This window comes from Moschus berezovskii, chromosome Y, assembly GCF_049115385.1.
Source record: "Moschus berezovskii isolate FMDL1 chromosome Y, NW_MosBer_1.0, whole genome shotgun sequence".
Taxonomy (NCBI): domain Eukaryota; kingdom Metazoa; phylum Chordata; class Mammalia; order Artiodactyla; family Moschidae; genus Moschus; species Moschus berezovskii.
In genome coordinates, this window is record NC_142489.1 from 68,288,171 (window position 1) to 68,309,509 (window position 21,339).

The window sequence follows — 21,339 nt, forward strand, 5'->3', positions numbered from 1 at the left end:
ATGCTATAAGCGAGACAATGAAAGTGATACATATATAAAGAAAACAATTTGGGACTCTGTGGGAGAAGGCGAGGGTGGGATGCTAGGAAAGAATAACATTGAAACATGAAACATTGAAACATTTATATTATCATAGGGAGAACAGACAACCAGTTGAAGGTCGTTGAATGAAGCAAGGCATGCAAAACTGGTGCTGCGGGAGAACCGAGAAAGATGAGTCCATGAGATAGGTGACTGACATAATAGTGAGGAGGAAGCTCTGACGATAATTCAGTAACCATGAAAGAAGTTCACTTGTATTACAGGAAAATAAAAAGTCTCTTTTTCTCCCTGTTAGCTCTCATTAACTCTATCCACTCGTCAATACCCAGCCTAGCGGGGATGAACCAGTTTGATCTCGAATCTAAACCGGACATTTCAGCAATGAATAGTCTAACCCACTGTGACCGAGGCCTTCAAGTATGTCACTGTGGAGCCCATCCTTTCTTCTTCCTAACATCATCTCCATGTTCCCCTGAGCATCAGGTACCTCCATAAGTACTTCTTAGCTGTTGCTCATGAAGGCAACTGAACAACCCTCAGGACCTCTTTTCAAACTGATTAAAGTGTGAAATAGACAAATATGCTAAAAAGGCCTGGAAAACTTCCCTAATACTGAGAATGCCTTCAGAAAAGGGAGTCCCAGTCTTCCTGATAAATTCTTGGTAAAGGTCAGGTAACTTGTGGGAAAAAATATAAAGAATATGCTCACTCTTGCTATGGAAAGAAGTGGGTAATACGATGGAATTAATAAGTCCTTTCAAATGTGACATAAAAAATGATGAGACAGCATGGGAAAGACAGACACAAAGCCACATATATGTGGGGTGAAGTTCTTGGGTTTTTTTGCTCTACGACAGACCTGTTAAATGCATAAAACAGCCTGCTCCTAGAAAGTAAGAGGTAATTGTTGGTATCAAGATTATCATTTCCTCTCAGTTCCATATCTTTCCATTGTGATCCTTTCTAGTCCAGACAAGTAAAATTTAAATTAGAGTTTATCATTCCAAAATAGGAAATGAAACATCCCAGTGGACCAGATTCTCTAAAGTCAAAACAGTGTCTTTATTTCTTATACTAGGAAAGAAGTTTCCAATCTTGGATGGTAAAGAAGAAGCATAAGACTCTCCTCATAGGATATGCTTTTGTTTCCTTCTTGGTCTTCTTTCTTCTTTCTTTGAAGGTAAAAGACAGCCAGTGAACTTTAATACAGTCACAGAGATAATTTAGAAAAATATTAAGCCCTTCAGTGTGAGCGACACAAAGTCCTATGAGATAATAAATAAACACAATTGCATCTCACACTAAGATACGTGTTTCTTTATATGTTCAGTCTTGTCCAACTCTTTGCAACCAAATGAAATGTAGAACACCAGGCTCCTCTGCTCATGGGATTTACCAGGCAAGATAGTTGCTTCCTGTGGCCAATTCTTACTCCACTGTTAGATGTATGGAATGAATGAAAATATTACCCATGAATTTTCTTGCATCTCTTTCGAGACAAAATAAATTATACAGGCTCTTTGCTCAAGTGAATCTTTCCGAAATTCCAAAGATGCAATTGGGAATGAGAAATGGTTAAAATATTGTGGACGCTCATGATCACAGCAAGGCTGATACCAATTAAAGGAAAAGGTAAACCTCGAAACCTGACCTACCTTAGAATGTAGTGAAGCTCAAATTTGTTAAACATATACCAACAAAAGTTCCCTTCTTTATGTCCTTTTAACAGCTAAAGATGGAGAAATAGGTAGATAGGTGGAGTAGAGCTCAGAGAAGTGGGACAGAAATCTCTGTATATGACCCAGACTGTTTTCAAGAGTTTCACCTTTGTTTGCTTGCCTGTTTACTTGTTTGATTTTAAAGAACTCATTTCCCAGAACTTCATAGAAAGTGAAGATCTTGTGTCACCTTGGTGTTGGCGCGAACCATGACCATGAGCAAGTGGCACTGGTTTTCCCTCAGGGCTCCAGGTATAAATCAGTATGTCCAGTGCTTAAGTTCTCCGTAAGAGAAGCCACAAATCAAATATCCGAAATCGGTGGGATCATGAAAATAACAAGAGAGCTCCAGGAACAAACAAACAAATAAACGTATTCTTCTACTTCATTGTTTATAGCAAAGGTTTTGACTGTGTGGATCACAACAAATGCTGGAAAATTCTTAAAGGAACACCAGATCACCTGACCTGCCTCCTAAAATATCTGTATGCAGACCAAGAAGCACCAGATAGGACTGGATGGAAAACAACAGACTGCTTCCAATTAGAGAAAGGATTATGACAAGGCTGCTTATTTAAAATTTATGTATTGTTCACTTCAGTCGCTCAGTCATATCCGACACTTTGCGACCCATTAACCGCAGCACGCCATGCCTCCTTGTCCATTACCAACTCCTTGGGTTTACAAAAACTCATGTCCATTGAGTTGTTAATGCTATCCAATCATCTCATCCTCTGTCATCCCTTTCTCTTCCTGCCCTCAATATTTCGTAGCAACAGGAAATTCCCCAGAGAGTCACTTAATCACATCAAGTGGCCAAAGTATTGCAATTTCATCTTCAACATCAATCACTCCAATGAACACCCAGGACTGATCCCCATTAGGATGGACTGGTTGGAGCTCCCTGCAGTCCAAGGGACTCTCAAGAGTCTTCGCCTCCCCTACAGTTCAAAAGTATCAATTCTTCAGCACTCAGATTTCTTTAAAATCCAACTCTCACATCCATACATGCCCACTGGAGAAACCATAGTCTTTACTAGACGGACTTTTGTTGGCAAAGTAATGCCTCTGCTTTTTAATATGCTGACTATGCTGGTCATAACTTTCCTTTGAAGTAGTAAGTGTCTTTTAAGTTTATGGCTGCAATCACCATTGGAGCCTAAGAAATAGTCAGAGACAGTTTTCACTGTTTCCCCACATATTTGCCATAGAGCGATGGGACCAGATACCATGATCTTAGTTTTCTGAATGTTGAGCTTTAAGCGAAATTTTTCACTATCCTCTTTCACTGTCATCAAGAGGTTCTTTTGCTATTTTTCACTTTTTGCCGAAAGGGAGGTGTCGTTGGCATATCTGACGTTATTGATATTTCTCCCAGAAACCTTGATTCCAGCTTGTGCTTCCTCCAGCACAGCACTTCTCATGATGTACTCTGCATATAAGTTAAATAAGCAAGGTGATAATATACAGCCTTGACTTACTCCTTTTCCTATTTTGAACCAGTCGTTGTTCCATGACCAGTTCTAACTGTTGTTTCATGATCTGCCTGTAGGTTTCTCAAGAGTCAGGTCAGGTGGTCCGGTATTCCCATCTCTTTCAATCTTTCCGCAATGTATACTGATCCACCCAGTCAAAGGCTTTGGCATAGTCAGTAAAGAAGACAGAGATGCTTTTCTGGAGGTCTCTTCTGGATGTTGGCAATTTGATCTCCGGTTCCTCTGCCGTTTTTAAAACCAGCTTGAACATCTGGAAGTTCACAGTTCACGTATTGCTGAAGTTTAGCTTGGAGAATATAGAGCATTATTTTACTAGCATTTGAGATGAGTGCAATTGTGCTGTAGTTTGCACATTCTATGGCATTGCCTTTCTTTGGGATTGAAATGAATATTGCTCTTTTCCACTTCTGTGGCCACTGCTGAATTTTCCAAATTAGCTGGCCTATTGAGTGCATCACTTTTAAAGCATCATCTTTCAGGATTCGAAAAAAGCTCAACTGACATCCAAACACCTACACTAGCTTCGTTCTTAGTGATGCTTCCTAAGGCCCCCTTGACTTCACATTCCAAAATGTCTGGCTCTAGGTGAGTGATCACACCATCGTGATTATCTGGGTCGTGAAGATCTGTTTTCTACAGTTCTTCTTTGTATTCTTACCACCTCTTCTTTATATTTTCTGTTTCGGTTAGATCCCTACCGTTTCTGTGCTTTTTAAAATCCATCTTTGCATGAAATGTTCTGGTGGGATCTCCAATGTTCTTGAAGAGATCTCTCGTCTTTCGCATTCTATTGTTTCCCTTCTTTTTTTGCACTGATCCTTGAGGAAGGCTTTTTTTTTTCTCTCCTTGCTTTTCTTTAGAAATCTGCATTCAAATGGATATATCTTTCCTTTTCTCTTTTGCTTTTTATTTCCCTTATTTTCAAAGCTATTTGTAAGGCCTCCTCAGATAGCCATTCATTTTTTTGCATTTCTTTACCTGGGGATGGTCATGATCCCTGTCTCCTGTACAATGTCAGGTGCCTTCATGCATAGCTCATCAGGCACTCTGTCAATCAAATCTAGTCCCTTAAATGTATTTGCACTTCCAGTGTATAGTCATAAGGGATTAGATTTAGGTCATACCTGAATGATATAGTGGTTTTCTCCATTTTCTTCAACTTCTGTCTGAATTTGGCAATATGGTGTTCAGGATATGAACCACAGTCATCTTCCTGTCTTCTTTTTGCTAAATGTATAGAGCTTCTCTATTTTGGCTGCCAAGAACATAATCAATCTGATTTCAGTGTCGACCATCTGGAGATGTCCATGTGTAGAGTCTTCTCTTGTGTTGTTGGAAGAGGGTGTTTGCTTGACCCGTGCGTTCTCTTGGCAGAACTCAATTAGTCATTGCCCTGCTTCATTCTGTATTCCAAGGCCAATTTGCCTGGTACTCCATGTGTTTCTTGAATTCCTACTTCTGCTTTCCAGTCCCCTATAATGAAGAGGATATCATTTTTGGTGTTAGTTTTAGAAGGTCTTGTAGGTCTTCATAGAATTTTCAACTTCAGCGTCTTCAGTGTTACTGATAAGAGCAGAGATTTGGATTATTATGATAGTAAATCCTTTGCCTTGGAAAAGAACAGAGATCATTCTGTCATTTTTGAGATTACACCCAAGTACTGCATTTTGGACACTTTTGTTGACTATGATGGCTACTCCATTTCTTCAAAGAGATTCCTGCCCACAGTAACAGATATAATGGTCATGTGAGTTAAATTCTCCGATTGCATCTTAGTTCACTGATTCCTAGAATGTCACTGTTCATTCTTGTCATCTCCTGTTTCCACTGTTTTTCCATCTATTTCCCATGAAGTAATGGGACCAAATGCCATGATCTTTGTTTTCTGAATGTCGAGATTCAAGCCAACCTTTTCACTCTCCTCCTTCATTTTCATCAAGAGGCTTTTTAGTTCCTCTTCACTTTCTGCCATAAGGGTAGTGTCATCTGCATATATGAGGTTATTGATATTTCTCCCAGCAATTTTGATTCCAGCTTGTCCTTCTTATAGCCCAGTGTTCCTCATGATGTACTCTGCATATAAGTTAAATCAGCAAGGTGACAATATACAGCCTTGACGTACTCCTTTTACTATTAGGAATCAGTCTGTTGTTCCATGTACAATGCTGACTGTTGCTTCCTGACCTGCATACAGGTTTCTCAAGAGGCAGGTAAGGTGGTCTGGTATTCCCGTCTCCTAGAACTTTACACAGTTTATTGTAATCCACACAGCCGAACTTCGTCCACTGGTAAAGGGAATAACAAATCACTTCAGTATGCTTTCCTTGAGAGCCCAATGAACAGTATCAAAGGGCAAATTGATAGGATACTGAATGAGGAATTCCCCAGGTCAGTAGGTGCCCAGTATGCTACTGGATATCAGTGGAGAAATAACTCTAGAAGGAATAAAGGGATGGAGAAAAAGCAAAAGCAATACCCATTTGTGGATGTGAACGGTGATAGAAGTAAGGTCCGGTGCTGTAAAGAGCAATATTACATAGGAACCTGGAATGCTAGGACCATGAATCAAGGCAAATTGGAAGTGGTCAAACAGGAGATGGCAAGAGTGAACATAGACATTCTAGGAATCAGTGAACTAAAATGGACTGGAATGGGTGAATTAAGCTCAGATGACCATCATATCTACTACTGTGGGCAGGAATCCCTTAGAAGAAATGGAGTAGCCATCATGGTCAACAAAAGAATCCGAAATGCAGTACTTGGACGCAATCTTAAAAACGACAGAAAGATTTCCGTTCGTTTCCAAGGCAAACCATTTAATATTAGAGTAATCCAGGCCTATGCCCCAACCAGTAACGCTGAAGAAGCCGAAGTTGAACGGTTCTATGAAGACCTATAAGACCTTGTAGAACTAACATCCAAAAAAGATGCCCTTTCCATTACAGGGGACTGGAATGCAAAAGGAGGAAGTCAAGAAACACCTGGAGTAACAGGCAAATTTGGCCTTGGAGCACGGAATGAAGCAGGACAAAGGCTAATAGAGTTTTGTCAGGAGAACGCACTGGTCATAGCAAACACCCTCTTCCAATTCCAACACAAGGGAAGACTCTACACATGGACAACACCAGATGGTCAACACCAAAATCAGATTGATTATATTCTTTGCAGCCAAAGATGGAGAAGCTCTATACAGTTAGCAAAAACAAGACCAGGATCTGACTGTGTCTCAGATCCTAAACTCCTTATTGCCAAATTCAGGCTGAAATTGAAGAAAGTAGGGAAAAGCACTAGACCATTCACATATGACCTAAATCAAATCCCTTATGATTTTACAGTGTCAGTGAGAAATAGATTTAAGGGACTCGATCTGATAGATCGAGTGCCTGATGAACTCTGGACGGAGGTTCGTGACATTGTACAGGAGACAGGGACCAAGACCATCCCCAAGAAAAGAAATGCAATAAAGCAAAATGGCTGTCTGAGGAGGCATTACAAATAGATGTGAAAAGAAGAGAAGTGAAAAGCAAAGGAGAAAAGGAATGATATAAGCATTTGAATGCAGAATTCCAAAGAATTGCAAGGAGACATAAGAAATCCTTCGTCTGTGATCAATGCAAAGAAATAGAGGAAAACAATATGAAAGAATACGAAAAACAAGAGATCTCTTCAAAAAAATTAGAGATTCCAAGGGAACATTTCATGCAAACATGGGCTCGGTAAACGACAGAAATGGTATGGACCTAACAAAAGCAGAAGATATTAAGAAGAGATGGCAAGAGTACACAGAAGAACTGTATAAAAAAGATCTTCACGACCAAGATAATCACGATAACGTGATCACTGACCTAGAGCCAGACATCATGGAATGTGAAGTCAAGTGGGCCGTAGAAAGCATCACTACGAACAAAGCTAGTGGAGGCGATGGAATTCCAGTTGAGCTATTTCAAATATTGAAAGATGATGCTGTGAACGTGCTGCACTCCGTATTCCAGCAAATTTGGAAAACTCAGCAGTGGCCACAGGACTGGAAAAGTTCAGTCTTCATTCCAATCCCAAAGAAAAGCAATGCCAAAGAATGCTCAAACTACCGCACAATGCACTCATCTCACACGTGAGTAATGTCATCTTCAGAGTTCTCCAAGCCAGGCTTCAGCATTATGTGAACCGTGAACTCCCAGATGTTCAAGCAGGTTTTAGAAAAGGCAGAGGCACCAGAGATCAAATTGCCATGATCCGCTGGATCATGGAGAAAGCAAGAGAGTTCCAGAAAAACATCTATTTTTGCTTCATTGACTATGCCAACTCCCAGAGACCACCCGAACTCATGTCCACTGATCAGCAATGCCATCCAAACATGCCATCCTCTGTCATCCCCTTCTCCTCCTGCCCTCAATCTTACCCAACATTAGGGTAATTTCAATGAGTCATCTCTTCACATCAGGTGTCAAACTATTAGAGTTTCAACTTCACCATGACATATTCCAATGAATACCCAGGGCTCATCTTCTTTAGGATGGACTGGTTGGATCTCCTTGAAGTCCAGCGGTCTCTCAAGAGTCTTTTCCATCACCACAGTAAAAAAGCATCAATTTTTCACCACTAAGCTTTCCTTACAGTCCAACTTTCACATTCATATATGACCACTGAATAAATCATAGCCTTGACTAAATGGACCTTTGATGGCAAAGGAATGCCCCTGCTTTTTATTATGCTATCTAGATTTGTCATAACTTTCCTTCCAAAGAGAAAGCGTCTTTTAATTTCATCGCTGCCATCACCATCTGCAGTGATTTTGAATCCCGAAAAGTTAAAGACTCTTAGGGGGCCCTTGGACTGCAAGGAGATTAAGCCAATTCATCCTAAATGAAATCCACCATAAATATTCATTCGAAGGACTAATGATGAAGTTGAAAGTTCAGTTTTGGCCAGCTGACGCAAAGTGTCAATTCACTGGAAAATTCATGATGCTTTTAAAGTTTGATGACAGGAGAAGAAGAGAGTAATGGAGGATAAGATAGTTGGACAGTATCAGAAAAACAATGGACATGCATTTGCACAAACTCTGGGAGACACTGAAAGATAGAGAGGCCTGTTGTGCAGCAGTCCATGGCGTCACAAAAAAGTTGAAGACAACTTGTTGACTGAAAAATGACAATGTCTCTAGCGTTACTTCTTCAAATCACTCTATGATTAAATATTTAATGAAAGTAGTAATAAATAACAACTAAGGTGGTATAATAGTAGATGGTGCAATGCATATTTTGTTAACAAATATGGGAACTGTAGGGTCTGAAAGAAATAAATCTTAGGATTGAATGAATTTTAAATATTACTGTGAGGGAAGAGATAGAAAGGTGGGAAGATGGAGGAGGAATAGGACGGGGTGACAACTGTCTCCCTCAGAAATTCATCAAAAGAAAAATTGAATGCTGAGTAAATCCAACAAAACAACTTCTGAATGCTGGCAGAGGACATCAGGCAACCAGAAAAGCAGGCCATTGTCTTCGAAAAGAGGTAGGAAATAATATAAAAGATAAAAAAAGAGGCAAAACAGGGCGGGATGGAGGTCTATCCCGGGAAGGGAGGCTAGAAGTTTCCAAGCACTTGGAAACACTCACTGGCGATCTGTGACAACTCTTGGAACCTCAGAGGGCAACATAACTGGGAGGAACAATAAATATATAATTAAAACCTACAGACTACGTGCCCTGTGGTAACTCCCAGCAGAGAAGAAGTGCAGCTGCCCGCACCCCCCACTCGCAAGCAGGGACTGGGCAGGGAGGGGCGGGCTGCATCCCTTAGAGTAAGGACAGGGCCTGAATGCTCCGAGTGCAATCTGAGGGCGCTAACTTAGATTGCTAAGCAGACTGTGGGGTAGCTACCCCACAAAAAGGCGAAAATCCCCAAGATAAAGACACCACCAGACCCAATCACAGAACAAAGGACTAAACAGAGCTAGATAGCTGCGGTCAGCCCATCCACCATCCCCCGCTGAGACAGGCAGGGAAGTACAGCCAGAGATAGAAGCAGACAATCGCGGTCTCAGTGAGGCATCCAGTACCAAGCTGCATGCAGGCTTCGTTGCTAACCAAGACTTCTTGGGTTCTGGCCGGTTGATATCCGTTGAGAAGGTGCGCTGGTTGTACACCCAGAAAACCGAACAGCAGGGACTGGGGAGGCAATATGTCGCAGTGACCCCGCTGGCCAAATACCCGCTCACCTGAGCTGCTCAGACTGGGGAAGGGCACAAAACGCAGGCCCAACAAAGTCTGTGCTTTTGTGTAGTACCCAAGTACCAGAACCTGAGCAGTTTAGACCAGAGATGTACATCCAACCCAGCACCGGCCTTGGACGGTTTGCAGCAGAGCAACCTAGAGCCTGTGCAGTGTAGACTGGGACAGCACACATGCCATGAGTGGGGGCAAACCCAGTGTGGCTGAGACACTGCAAGCACTCCCCACAGATGCCGTTGATATTTGTCTGCAGCTTACCTCCCACCCGACAGCACGACTGAATGGGTGAGCCTAAAAAAGTGTCTACCACAGCTCCCTTTTGTCAGCACGGGAAATAGACACTGAAGAGACCGGCAAACAGAAGACGCTTAAACAGAAGGAACTGAGTTGGAAGAGACAGACGGAGAAGTCTTGAGCCTTCTGAAAGAATACCAGAGCCAGAGGCTTAAGTCCAAATCCTGAGAACACCGGAGAACTCTTGTTCCAGGGAACATTAATTGATATGTGATCATCAAATGCCTCCATCAGTTCAGTTCAGTTCAGTCGCTCAGTCGTGTTCAACTCTCCTCGACCCTATGAATCACAGCACGCCAGGCCTCCCTGTCCATCACCAACTTCCGGAGTTCACTCAAACTCATGTCCACAGAGTCGGTGATGCCATCCAGCCATCTCATTCTCTGTCGTCCCCTTCTCCTCCCACCCCCAACCTTTCCCAGCATCAGAGTCTTTTCCAGTGAGTCAACTCGTCGCATGAGGTGGCCAAAGTATTGCAGTTTCAGCTTTAGCATCAGTCCTTCCAATGAACTCCCAAGATTGATCTCCTTTAGAATGGGCTGGTTGGATCTCCTTGCAGTATAAGGGACTCTCAAGAGTCTTCTCCAGCACCATAGTTCAAAAGCATCTATTCTTCGGTGATCAGCTTTCTTCACAGTCCAACTTTCACATCCATACATGACCATGGGAAAAACCATTGCCTTGACTCGACGGACCTTGGTTGGCAAAGTAATGCCTCCATACCTACACTGAAACCAGGCAACACCCAAGGGCCAACAAGTTCCAGAGAAAGACATACCATGCAAATTATCCAGCAACGCAGGATAATAGACCTGAGCTTCAATATACAGGCTGCCCAAAGCCACTCCAAATCCACTGACATCTCATAACTCATTACTGGACCCTTCATTCCACTCCAGAAAGAAGAAATCAGCTCCATCCACCAGAACACCGGCACAAGCTTCCCTAACCAGGAAACCTTGACAACCACCCATCCAAAGCCACACACAGCAATTAAACTACACAATAAGGAAAACTCCACAGACTGCCAGAAGATGGAAAGGCCACCCCAAACACAGCAATATAGGCAAGGTGAAGAGGCAAGGAAATACACAGCAAGTAAAGGAACAGGATAAATGCCCACCAAAAAAAAAGAAAAAGATAAAACGTCCTTAAAATGGGTAGGAATTAATCACCCAAGTCCAAGAAACACAGAGAATCCCTAACAGGATAAGTCCAAGGGGAAATACTCCAATACAAACATTAATCAAATTAACAAAGATCAAACACAAGAACAAATATTAAAAGGAGTAAGGGAACATCAACAAAAAACACACAAGGCGATTCCCATAAGGATAACAGCTGATCTTTCAGCAGAAACTCTTAAGGCCAGGAAGCCATGGCAAGACATACTGAAAGGGGTGAAAAAAAAAAAATCTACAGCCAAGATTACTATACCCATATCTCATTCAAATATGAAGGAGAAACCAAAATCTTTACAGACAATCAAAGGCTGAGAGAATTCAGCATCACCAAACCAGCTCTCCAACAAATGCTGAAGGATCTTCTCTAGATAGGAAGCATAGAAAGGGTGTATAAACTTGAACCCAAAACAATAAAGAAAATGGCAACGGTTTCATACTTACCAATAATTACCTTAAATGTAATTGGGTTATATGCCCCAACCAAAAGACAAATACTGGCTGAATGGATACAAAGGCAAGACCAGTATATATGCTGTCTGCAAGAGACACACCTCAGAATAAGGGACACATACAGACTGAAATTGAAGTGCTGGAAAAAGTTATTCCATGCAAATAAAGACCAAAAGAAAGCAGGAGTAGCAATATTCATATCAGATAAAATAGACTTTAAAATAAAGGCTGTGAAAAGAGACAAAGAAGGACACTACATAATGATCAAAGTATCAATCCAAGAAGAAGATACAATTATAAATATATGCATCCAACATAGGTGCACCGCAATATGTAAAACAGTTACTAACATGTATAAAAGGGTAAATTAACAACAACACAATAATAGTGGAAGACTTTAATACCCCACTCACACCTATGAATAGATCATCTAAACAGAAAATTATCAAGGAAACACAAACTTTAAGATACGATAGAACAGTTAGACCTAATAGATATCTACACACAAGGGTGTCCACTCTCACCACTACTGTTCAACATAGTTCTGGAAGTTTTGGCCACAGCAATCAGAGCAGAAAAAGACATTAAATGAATTCAAACTGGAGAAAAAGAAGTAAAACTCTCAGTGTTCGCAAATGACATGATCCTCTACACAGAAAACTCTAAAGACTCTACCAGAAAACTAATCAATGAATGCAGTAAAGTTGTAGGATCTAAAATCAACACAGAATAATCCCTTGCATTCCTATACACTAATAATGAAAAAATAGAAAAATAAATTAAGGAAAGTATTCCATTCACTGTTGCAACAAAAATAATAAAATACATAGAGATATATCTACCTAAAGAAACAAAAGACTTCTATATAGAAAACTATAAGACACTTGTGAAAGAAATCAAATGGGACACTAACAGATGGAGATATATACCGTGTTCGTGGATTAGAAGAAAAAAATATTGTGAAAATGTGTATAATACCTAAAGTAATCCATACATTACATGCAATCCCTACCAAGCTACCAAGGGTATTTTTCACAGTGTTAGAACAAATAATCTCACAATTTGCATGGTAATTCAAAAAACCTCGAATAGCCAAAGTGATCTTGGAGAAGAATGGAACTGAAAGACTCAACCTGCCAGACTTCAGGCTCTACTACAAAGCCACAATCATCAAGAGAGTATGGTACTGGCATTAACTCAGAAATATAGATCAATGGAACAAAGTAGAAAGCCCAGAGATAAATCCATGCACCTATGGACACCTTATCTTTTACAAAGGAGGCAAGAATATAAAATGGAAAAAAGACAGTCTCTTTAACAAGTGGTGTTGGAAAAACTGGTAAAAGAATGAAATTAGAACACTCCATAACACCATACACAAATATAAACTCAAAATGGATTAAAGATCTAAATGTAAGTCCAGAAACTATAAAACATCTAGAGGAGAACATAGCAAAACACTCTCTGACATAAATCACAGCAGGATCCTCCATGACCCACCACCCAGAATATTGGAACTAAAAGCAAAATAAACAAATGCGACCTAATTCAAATGAAATTCTGCACAGCAAAGGAAACTATAAGCAAGGTGAAAAGACAACCTTCAGAATGGGAGAAAATAATAGCAAATGAAAAAACTGACAAAGAATTAATCTCCAAAATATACAAGCAGCTCCTGCAGCTCAATTCCAGAAAAATAAATGACCCAATCAAAAAATGGGCCAAAGAACTAAATAGATATTTCTCCAAAGACGACATACGGATGGCTAACAAAGCACATGAAAAACTGCTCAATATCCCTTATAATCAGAGAAATGCAAATCAAAAGCAAAATGAGATACCATTTCACACCTGTCAGAATGGATGCTATTCAAAAGTCGACATGCGATAAATGCTGGAGAGGGTGTGGCGAAAAGGGAACCCTCTTACACTGTTGGTGGGAATGCAAAGTAGTACAGCCACTATGGAGGACAGTGTGGAGATTCCTTAAAAACCTGGAAATAGAACAGCTGTATGATCCAAGAATCGCACTCCTGGGCATACACACCGAGGAAACCAGAATCGAAAGAGACACATGTACCACAACATTCATTGCAGCACTGTTTATAAGAGCGAGGAAATAGAAGCAACCTAGATGTGCATCTGCAGACGAAAGGATAAAAAAGCTTTGGTACATATACACAATGGAGTATTACTCAGGCATCAAAAAGAATACCTTTGAATCAGTTCTAATGAGGTGGATGAAACTGGAGACTATTATACAGAATTAAGTAAGTCAGAAAGGAAAACACCAATACATTATACTAAGGCAAATATATGGACTTTAGAATGGTGATAATGATAACCCTGTATACGAGACAGCAAAAGAGACACAGATGTATAGAACAGTCTTTTGGTCTCTGTGGGAGAGGGCGAGGGTGGGATGATTTGGGAGAATGGCATTGAAGCATGAATCATATCATATGTGCAACCAATCGACAGTCCAGGTTCGATGCATGATACAATGCTCAGGCTGTTGTACTGGGATGAACCAGAGGGATGGGATGGGGAGGGAAGTGGGCGGGGGGTCACGATGGGGAACACATGTACACCTGGGGCAGATTCACATCAATATATGGCAAAACAAATACAATTATGCAAAGTTCAGTTCAGTTCAGTTCAGTTGCTCAGTCGTGTCCGACCCTCCGCGATCCCATGAATCTCAGCACGTCAGGCCTCCCTGTCCATCACCAACTCCTGGAGTTCACTCAAACTTGTGTCCACAGAGTCGGTGATGCCATCCAGCCATCTCATTCTCGGTCGTCCCCTTCTCCTCCCGCCCCCAACCTTTCCCAGCAGCAGAGTCTTTTCCAGTGAGTCAACTCGTCGCATGAGGTGGCCAAAGTATTGCAGCTTCAGCTTCAGCATCAGTCCTTCCAATGAACACCCAGGATCGATCTCCCTTAGAATGGACTGGTTGGACCTCCTTGCAGTCCAAGGGACTCTCAAGAGTCTTCTCCAACACCACAGTTCAAAAGCATCAATTCTTCGGCGATCAGCTTTCTTCACAGTCCTACTTTCATATCCATACATGACCACGGGAAAAACCATAACCTTGACTAGACGGACCTTGGTTGGCAAAGTAATGTCTCTGCTTTTTAATATATTATCAAGTTTGGTCATAACTTTCCTTCCAAAGAGTAAGCGTCTTTTAATTTCATGCCTGCAATCAGCATCTGCAGTGATTTTGGAGCCCCCAAAATAGTCTGATACTGTTTCCACTGTTTTTCCGTCTATTTCCCATGAAGTGATTAGCCTCTAATTAAATAAATTTTAAAAAGAAAAAAAAATTCCTTTAATGATACTAATTAAATTGCCTCAACTAAAACGCCTCCAGATTAGTTTTAACAGCTAACATGGTAGAAACAATTATGCTTCTCAACTAAATATATGCTGTATATATACAGTAAATACCACTTTAAGTAGCTTCAAGACTCGTATCTTGTTTCAAGTTGATTGGAAAGTTTGTTAAACGTCAAATACTATATCCTCCAGCTGTTTTCAACTTCAAAAAATAAAGCTTCTTCAGCAATTTGCTATCTCAATCTTAAATTCTGTTTTAGCTACTAATGGTAACATGCTTTCTAGGTGACATGATTTAATCTTTCATATTGCCAATAAGTGAAAATTTTGGAATACCTTGTTCAAAAGAGAGATGTTGTTTTCTTCTTCCAGAAAGTCAGATAGTGAAGCAGATCTTTGAAGAGGTTGTTGCTTTTTACTAAACCCATAAACGTTCAGCTGTCAAACTGAACATTTCATATTATTGGTTTCAAATATCCTGAAAGGTGCCTTTCTTTCCAAGATTTCTTCCTTGAAGAGTTCATTGATCACTATACAAGTGCCACTCTCATCCCACCAAATAGATTCAAATTGATCACTTTCCACTCTATTCCACAATTTTTGTGGAAAAGTGAGTCAAAGAAAATCATTCAGTTCACCTGTTTCAGAGACAGAAAATGTGTAATGTGGTCTTTTCATCAGAACTGCTTCAGACAAAGCCTGAAAAGCATATATTTCAATAATAGATCACAAAACCGAGTCTCCAACAAGTGTATAATCATGCAAAGGTCTGATGGAGGTTTCTGAACCAGTGGATTCATCGTTAGGAGGTACATCTTGATTTTCTGAAGAAATATGTGCCATCTCAGAAAAAACTTTCTTCAAACACTTTTCTCATTTGTCTGATTTTACACACTGAAAATTCAAATGCTGCTTGGCTGGCCTACAGAGGGAAACTCCCAGACCATCACAGTGTTTCAAAAAGTCACTGATCTCCTAGCAATGGACCGGTCACTGTGACATCACAAAGTCACTAGTCTCCTAGCAATTGAAGCGTAATGTTCAACCAGTGTTTACTTCAGCATAAACTTAAAATACAGGCTCCTTACTCAAATCCATGAGCCTGCAAAATCTCATTGCTAAAGAATTTTTATATGGATAAATCACATCAGTAAATCTATTTGGTTTCTGAAATAAAAGTGTTTCTCGGTGGTGGCCGAGAGGAGCTACCCACTCCTGAGGCCAGGAGTGGCGGCCGAGAGGAGCTGCTCCACGTTCAAAATCAGGAGGGGGTAGCCGTGAGGAGATACCCCTCGTCCAAGGTAAGGTGCAATGGCTGTGCTTTGCTGGAGCAGCCGTGAAGAGATACCTCACAACCAAGGTAAGAGAAACCCAAATATGATGGTAGGTATTGCGAGAGGGCGTCAGAAGGCAGACCCACTGAAATCGTGATCACAGTAAACCAGTTGATCTGATCACACGGACCACAGCCTTGTCTAACTCAATGAAACTAATCCATACTGTGTGGGGCCACCCAAGTTGGGCGGGTCATGGTGTAGAGGTCTGACAGAATGTGGTCCACTGGAGAAGGGAATGGCAAACCACTTCAGTATACTTGCCTTGAGAATCCCAAGAACAGTATGAAAAGGCAAAATAATAGGATAGTGAATGAGAAAATCCCCACGTCGGTAGGTGCTCAATATACTACTGCAGATCAGTGGAGAAATAACTTCAGAAAAGGCGAAGGGATAGAGTCAAAGCAGAAACAGTACCCAGTTGTGGATGTGCCTGGTGATAGAAGCAAGGTCCGATGCTGCAAAGAGCAATATTGCATAGGAACCTGTAATGTTAGGTCCATGAATCAAGGCAAATTGGAAGTGGTCAAGCAAGAGATGGCAAGAGTGAACATAGACATTCTAGGAATCAGTGAACTAAAATGGACTGGAATGGGTGAATTTAACTCAGATGACTATTATACCTACTACTGGGGGCAGGAATCCCTTAGAAGAAATGGAGTGGTCATCATGGTCAACAAAAGAGTCCGAAATGCTGTACTTGGATACAATCTCCAAATGAACAGAATGACCTCTGTTCATTTCCAAGGCAGACCATTCAATATCACAGTAATCCAAGCCTATGCCCCAACCAGTAACACGTAAAAAGCCGAAGTTTAATGGTTCTATGAAGACCTACAAGATCTTTTAGAACTAACACTTTAAAAAGATGTCCTTTTCATTATAGGGGACTGGAATGAAATTTGTAGGAAGTCAAGAAACACCTGGAGTCACAGCCAACTTTGGCCTTGGAGCACGGAATGAAGAAGGGCAAAGACTAAGAGAGTTTTGCCAAGAGAACACACTGGTCATAGCAAACAACCTCTTCCAGCAACAGAAGAGAAGACTCTATACATGAACATCACCAAACGGTCAACAGAAAAAACAGATTGATTATATTCTTTGCAGCAAAAGTGGAGAAATTCTATGCAGTTAGAAAAAACAAGACCAGAGCTCACTGTGGCTCACATCATAAACTCCTTATTGCCAAATTCAGACGTATATTGAAGAAAGTAGGGAAAATCACTAAACCATACAAATATGACTTAAATCAAACCCCTTATGATTATACAGTGGAAATGAGAAATAGGCTTAAGGGACTAAATCTGATAGAGTGTCTGATGAACTATGGATAGAGGTTCATGACATTGTAAAGAAGACAGTGACCAAGACCATTCCCATGGAAAAACAATGCAAAAAAGCAAAATAGTTGTCTGAGGAGGCCTTACAAATACCTGTGAAAAGAAGAGAAGGGAAAGGCTGAGGAGAAAAAAATATATAATCACCTGAATGCAGAGTTCCACAGAATAGCAAGGAGAGATAAGAAAGCCTTCCTCTGTGATCACTGCAACGACATAGAGGAAAGCAACAGAATGGGAATGACAAGAGATCTCTTGAAGAAAATTAGAGATACCAAGGGAACATTTCATGCAAAGATGGCCTCAATAAAGGTCAGAAATTGTATGGACCTAAGAGAATCAGAAGATATTAAGAATAGGTGACAAGAATACACAGAAGAAGTGTACAAAAAAGGTCTTCACAACCAAGATAATCACGATGGTGTGATCACTGACCTAGAGCCAGACATCTTGGAATGTGAAGTCAAGTGGGCCTTAGAAAGCATCACAAAGAACAAAGGTAGTGGAGGTGATGGAATTCCAGTTAAGCTTTTTCAAATCCTGAAAGATGATGCTGTGAAAGTGCTGCACTCAATTTGGAGCAAATTTGGGAAACTCAGCAATGACCACAGGATTGGAAAATGTCAGTGTTCATCCCATTCTCAAAGAAGGGAAATGCCAAAGAATGATCAAACTACCACACAATTGCACTCAACTCACACGCTAGAAAGTCACGCTCAAAATTCTCCAAGCCAGGCTTCAGTAATATGTGAACCTCCAGATTTTCAAGCTGGTTTTAGAAAAGGTAGAATAACCAGGGATCAAATTGCCAACATCCTCTGGATCATGGAAAAAGCAAGAGAGTTCCGGAGAAACATATATTTCTGCTTCATTGACAATGCTAAAGCCTTTGACTGTGAGAATAACAAAAAACTGTGGAAAATTCTGAAAGAGATGGGAACACCAGAACACCTGACCTGCCTCCTTAGAAACGTGTATGCAGGGCAGAAAGAAACAGTTAGAACTGGACATGGAAAAACAGACACGTTCCAAATAGGAAAAGGTGTACGTCAAGGCTGTATATTGTCACCCTGATTATTTAACTTCTATGCAGAGTACATCATGATGAACGATGGGCTGGAAAAAGTACAGGCTGGAATTAAGATTGCTGGGAGAAATATCAATACCCTCAGATATGAAGATGGCATCACCCTTATGGCAGAAAGTGAAGAGGAACTGAAAAGCCTCTTGATGAACGTGAAAGGGGTTAGTGAAAAATTTGGCTTGAAGCTCCACATTCACAAAACTAAGATCATGGCACCTGGTCCCATCACTTCATGGGGAATAGATGGAGAAACAATGTCAGACTATATTTTTAGGCTCCAAAACCACTGCGGATGTTGATTGCAGCCCTGAAATTAAAAGACGCTTACTCCTTGGGAGGAAAGTTATGACCAACCCAGATAGTAAAGAGCAGAGACATTACTTTGCCAACAAAGGTCCGTCTAGTCAAGCGTATGGCTTTTCCAGTGATCATAATGGATTTGAGGGTTGGACTGTGAAGAAAGCTGATCGCCAAAGAATTGATGCTTTTGAACTGTGGTGTTGGAGAAGACTCTTGAGAGTCTTGGACTTCAAGGAGATCCAACCAGTCCATTCTAAAGGATATCAGTCCTGGATGTTCATTGGAAGGACTGATGCTAAATATGAAGCTCCAATACTTTGGCCACCTCATGCGAAGGGTTGACTCACTGGTAATGATTCTGATGCTTGGACGGGTTGAGGGCAAGAGGAGAAGTGGACGACAGAGAATGAGATCGCTGGATGCCATCACTGACTCGATGGAGGAGGGTTTGAGTGAACTCCGGGAGTTGGTGATGGACAGGGAGGCCTGGCATGCTGTGATTCATGGGGTCACAAAGAGTTGGATACGACCGACTGACTGAACTGAACTGAACTGAATTGAACTCTTACCCAACCAAACTTGGGTTACTCACTTCTGTGCAATAGTTTATTGTGGAACCAAGCAAGGTGTCCTAGCAGCTGGTGTTTCAAAGACCCACACTCCCCAAATACTTTCAGGGGAACTATCTTTTTGACAGAGTGAGGTTAGGCATGGGGTGTGTGAATAGTTTGGGAACATTCTCCTAGTGGCCTGTTCCTGAGGATATTGGGAGTCAACATCATTGTCCATCAGGTTCCAACTACTCTGTGGTCTAGGTACTTACATTTCAGCCTGGTTGGGACTTTAGTATCTCTAAAACTGTTCACAGGATATTGCTCAGAATGTTATCTATGGCCCTTGAGGAGGAAATAAAGATCCTTGACTTTGCTTAATGTTCAAACTTTATTATTCTATATTGCTTGATCATTTTCCTTTGTTTCTGGCTTTTCTAGTTTCTCTGATTAAAATTACTCTGGGAACACGAGGAAGTCTAGAACCTCCTACCCCTCTCTCTCGGTTTTCATAGTTTTCAATCTTAAGACGGGACTGCTTAGAACAAGAAATGAAATAAAGTGTTGGATTTAGAGCGTGATTATAACTGTGACTGAAAATCTCAGTTGCAGGTTCGATTTCTATCCCAGCTCTTGGAGTGTTTGAGTTAACTACAACTTTGGCTATTTCATGATGAGATTGAGCATGGAACTGGAAATAAATCTGACATCTAATCTTGATATCAATATTTTTTGTTATGCAAACATATCTGTCTACTTTATATAGATATATGTATATCTATTATGTATATATATATTTTTTTTTTTTCTATAACTTTATTTTTGTCATTAAGCTTGGAAAAACATTTGAAAATTGGTAGCTATTTACTAAAAGAAAAGAGGGGAGTGATATAAAGGAGTTCTCGTATTTCTTCCACTTACGTATATTCAATAACCGAGTAGACAGTTGGTGATGGACAGGGAAGCCTGGCGTGCTGTGATTCATGGGGTCATGGAGAGTCGGACACGACGGAGTGACTGAACTGAACTGAGACTTTTGAATAATTCTACTTTTGGGTTTTAATTTTTTTTCCATTGCTGCTTTGCCTAACAGGAATTAAAAGCCATTGTACATTTTTTAATACACACACACATGCACATATGTGTATATATGTGTATATGTCAAAATATAATTTTAGACAACTTTATTTAGGTGGTCAAGGTCTTTGCTTGTTCCCAAGATCTTAAATGAACTGTTTGGGAAGCCCAACGTTACTTAATAACTTTCTGGCTGAATAATATATATCCTATTCTGAAAGGCTGTCCCTTAATGGAGCTGATCACCCAGTATGCTTTCTGCAATAGTGATGGGGTTCATATATATGAGGACACCTTGAGCACATAAAACCGCAACTCTCATTTACTTAGAGATACTGTTCTAAGACTGCTGTTCCTCTCCTCACATTGGATATAATTTTAAACATTCAAATTAATGGGTTAAACAGAAGTACCATGCACTGTGCATAGATCATAATCAGGCTCTCTGGCTAGCTGAACACTGAAATTATATGATGTGTACATTAAAATAACTCTTCCATAATTCAGTGTGTACATTTTTATTTTATCACTTTAAACTTCTGGTACCAAATATTTGAGTAGAAATCATTGATGATCAAAACTTCTCTCCCTTCATAACACAGTGGTTCGGCTTCCTGTCCCCCTCTACATCATATCATTATTTCTTGTCCTCCTTTGTATTTTTGTAGGTGCCACATTAGAGATAACATGAAGAGGCTCAATATATTATGTTAATAGAGAAGTGCATTATAGACTGTGTATATTGTCAACATTTTACAGAGTTGTCACAGAAGCATGGCACAAATGCGCCAACAGGAAACTTAAAAAGAGCAGTATTATATATGATGAGTAACTATCATCTTAGAATGCTCTTAGAAAATAATTTCTTATCCAAAACACTGAGGGGAAAAAATGGTA